Genomic DNA, 4,159 nt, shown 5'->3' with positions numbered 1-4,159 from the left:
GACGATTACCCTCTGTAGGGAAAGATTCATCACCTGCCCTCCCTGTAAGGGCGTCTTTGCAGGCCAAGGAACTTCACTCCGAGATTGGTTATCAGCTCATAGGAAAACCCATGAGTGCACATGGGAAACACTTTTCCCTGTGAACTCTTAAGGAATGAAGGCACAGGGCCACAAAGGATTTCAATAGACATTAGGAGCCTAAATCCCTTTGTGGATCTCAGCCTAAATGTCTGATGGTTTAACACCTCTGCAGCTGTCAATTTCCTAAAGAACAAGTGCCCCCAACTGTCTGTGTGTATGGGTGTGCATGTGTATGCCGGCGGAGGGGGAACTTATGCAAAAATGGGGGCTCCTCTCTCTCCAGGGCTATTTTGGGAGTAGCTGAGTTGTTGTTTCTGTGTCCCCAGACTCTTGGGTAGCTAATAACATGTGGCAATGACCATCTGAAGGGGAGGTTTCCTAGGCACCAGTTACATCAGCACCATGGGGCTTCCAACCCGTTTCCTCTTTGTTTCAGCTTTTCAAGAAGTGCCTTTGAAATCTGACAGGACCAGAAGGTACATCCTCAATAGACATTACAAATGGTTGCAGAAACTTGGAAATCTCATGTCAGGTTCTGCATTCGACTAGGGAACCAGGACCAATACAGAAGACCTCTTCATCCTGCTATGGTATGTACAGCAGATGCTTATCAACTCTTTGGAACCTGGGCTGAACAGTGAGATGTATATTGGCAGATGACACACAATTATGTAGGTTACTCGGCCCTAGAGAAGACTTTGAAGAAGTTCAAAGGGATCTGTGATGGGTTGGGTCACAGAGATCCCCTTGGCACTGTCATCTGATGTGCTGAAATTACCTCCAAGCCCGTTTTCCCTGCCAGCCTGGGCCCCCCAGAACCCAGTCTTGTGACCAGACATGCTAGCCTGCCCAACACAGACCCAGGGTCTGGTCCACGCCCCCAAAGCTGTAGGCTTCACTGAAAACAGCTCAGCAAGTTAGAGGGGAATGATCACATCCCTTGATCTGCTGGCAATGCTCCTATTTATACAGCCCAAAATGCCATTAGCCTTCTTGGCAACACTGTAGACTCATATCCAGCTTCTTGTCCACTGTAACCCTAGGTCCTTTTCTGCAGAACTGCTGCCTAGCCACTCGACAGGTGCACTTCTGAACTGTGGGTCTGCACTGACCAGGCACAACAACTATGAGTGGGGTGTTAAGGGTGGGGCACACTACAGGAACTTTGGAGTTGGACTCAAGAACCTGAAGCAAAAGACACTGCCCAGCGTACACTGGGAAGGGCGTCTTGTTCATGCTTTTATGTCTATGGATACCGCTTGACTGTTTTCTCAGATTACTGCTAGGTTACTTTTATTAAAGAAATGCTACCTCGGACTCTGTGCTTGCGAGAGGGGAAGAATTGCCTTTTAGAGGCACCCAGGCAGTACAGTGACATTTCCCCAGGTTCCCGGGTGGGAGCTCGAGCCGGTTCTGGTTGCATTGTTGAAAAGGAACCCCCTAGTTATTGAACCTGCCCTTTTCGCTGCCCACTTCAACTGGCAGAAGGGTTACAGACTGAACAGAACAGAACATGGGGGAGCAGCAACACCCGGCTGCTAACGGGGCAGTTGGCCAGACCTTGACTGACCAGGTTAAACTCCCAACTGCTCATTAAATACTGATATAAAATCCTCTGCAGACTGTGCCCCCTTTCCCCAAATTATCAAATAATGAACCCAATGCAGGTCTCTCAAGCACCAACTGTGAATCACCTGCCCCTCCCCTACTGCTCCCCCCCAGCTGAACAAGGGACCTTCTAACTCTGTCCCCGTTCCTGCCTCCTCATAACATGCCATTGCCCAGCGCTCCCCACTGCCCATGTCAATGGCAAAATCTGAGGAGGTTTTATGTTAATATTTAATAATTAGATGGAGAAATGTAAAATCTAAGGCCCGGGCAGCTGTGTCCCTCCAAAACAGGGAGGAGTGGCTGTTGTTCTAATGACTGGGGGGGACCCAAAGGGATTTCACTGCAATCTGTCATCATTAGGAAGAAAATGGAGCAAAGTCTGAATATTTGATAACAAGAGAGAAGTGTGGCAAGATCTCTTGGGGAAGGAGCATCGATATTCAACAATCAGACAGTAAAAGGGAAAATCTGAGGGGAAATCGAATCAAAATTAATTAAATAACTGGAAAGTGCTAGTTCCCCTGGCCCTGCCTTTGACACGGGCAGCAGGGAGCCATGGGGGACAGGGACACTGCGTGAACAGGGGCAGGGAGGGGGATGGAGCCAGAAGGTCCCATGGCAGTTGGGGGGCAGCAGTGGGGGAGGGTCAGCAGCTGGGACTGGGCAAACGGGCCGGGCAGTCTCAGTGGGGACATGGCTCGTCCCTTCCCCTCCAGTGACCCAGCCGTGCCCCGTCGCTGGCACAGAACAGCCCCCACGTTCCCACCCATGCCGGGGTTTTGTCTGAGCACTGAGGGAAACAACCCCCCACACCCTGGGGCCATTTGTCTTGAGCTTGTGGTGACAGAGGGGAGGGAATGTGAGGGGCCGGGGCAGGAGTCTGTGGCCACTCTGGGTCCTGCCCAGGCGAACAGGGGCAGTGAAGCAGAGAGCAGCCCCCTGGGGTGGGGGTGGGCCCCTTAACCCCCCCCCCTTCTCCAACCCGTCTGAGGCAGTAAAACAGCTTGTCAGGGACTGGCCAGCTCTGCCTTAGCAGCCAGGGGGAGGCTCCTGGCTCTGATGTTCATTAACTACGGGGCGAGTCACATTCTTCAGCAACATGTCGGTTTTATTGGGTGTAAAGGGAGAAACAATTGGAATCAGAGACGTGAGGGGAAAGTTGGTCACTGGGGGGTTTGACCCCCCTCCCCCTGCAACACCCTGACATGGAGAATGACGCAGGGCAACAGCTTCCCTCCAAAAAAGGAGAAGTTGCTGCACTTAAAACATGTGAGGGAAAAATCCCAACCGGAGAGGAGTTTCTGTCAGTAACTGGTAATGACGTGGGAAAGAGCAAACCCGGAGATTTGACCTGTGTTCAGTCATGAGTGAGATGTACAGGGGGAAACAATCTGGTGCTCAGACTTGAGGCAAAAGTTGGTCCTTTGGGAGTTTAGTTCCCCTCCTCCGCACTGGGGTAACGACTTGGGGCAACAGTTTCCCTCCGAACAAGACAGGGCAGACAGGGACTGGGGAGCCCAGAGCCGCAGAGGATTTTCCATCAGTATTTGAGAATTAGACAGAACGTGACACAATCTGAGGAGATTTTATATCAGTCACCAGTAACGAGAGAGACGAGGCTGAGCTGAAGGGTGTTTTACATCTAATTTGGGTATTCAATGGGAAATGGGGGAAATCAAGGGGGGTTGGTCAATGATGGGTTATCCGAGAGAAAAGGGCGAAATCCAAGGGAACTTTCCATCCACACTCAGTCACTAACTGGGACGTGCTGAGTCCCCAGGCCCTGCCATTGACGTGGGCAGCAGGGAGCCCGGGGCGATGCCGCGTTACCAGGGTGGGGGGGCTGTAACCCCTGACCATACTGGGGGCTGTGACTGCCCCCCTGCCAGGCGACCCCCCCTGAAGCAGGGAGGCTGGAGGGAGGGTGCTGAAGCAGAAGCTGTCCCACGAGCAGGGAGCTCTGGGGGGTTCCTGAGCCCAGAGCCCAGGTGCCAGAGAGGAGCCATCCCCTTCCGCGGGTGACAGCTACCAGGGAGGAGAAGGGGGTGGCCCAAGCCAGAGACCAGGGGCCCTCCAGCCTTCCACACCAAGTGGCTGTTTTCTCCCTGTTCCCAGGCCTCAGCTGGGAAGCTCCCTGGAGCTGGTTCCCTCAGGGCCTGGCCCAGCATGGGGAAGGGAGGGACGGCCCCACGGGCGCTCAGCTGGCCCCAGCCGTTCAGCCTCCAGCCTGTCACTGACAGTCCCTCAGCCGCCTGCAGTCCGTACTGGCCAGGGGCCCGGGATACATGGAGCTGGGCTTTGCATGGTAGTTGTGGGGGCAGCAGCAGGGGAGGGGCAGGTGACTGGCAGTTGGTCGGGGGAGGGGGGAGCTGGGCTTTGCATGGCAGTTGGGGGGGCAGCAGCAGGGGAGGGGCAGGTGACTGGCAGTTGGTCGGGGGAGGGGGGAGCTGGGCTGGGCAGAGAGGGG

The sequence above is a fragment of the Mauremys mutica genome, chromosome 13, assembly GCF_020497125.1.
Source record: "Mauremys mutica isolate MM-2020 ecotype Southern chromosome 13, ASM2049712v1, whole genome shotgun sequence".
NCBI classification, from domain to species: domain Eukaryota; kingdom Metazoa; phylum Chordata; order Testudines; family Geoemydidae; genus Mauremys; species Mauremys mutica.
Note: the sequence above shows the minus strand (reverse complement) of the source record.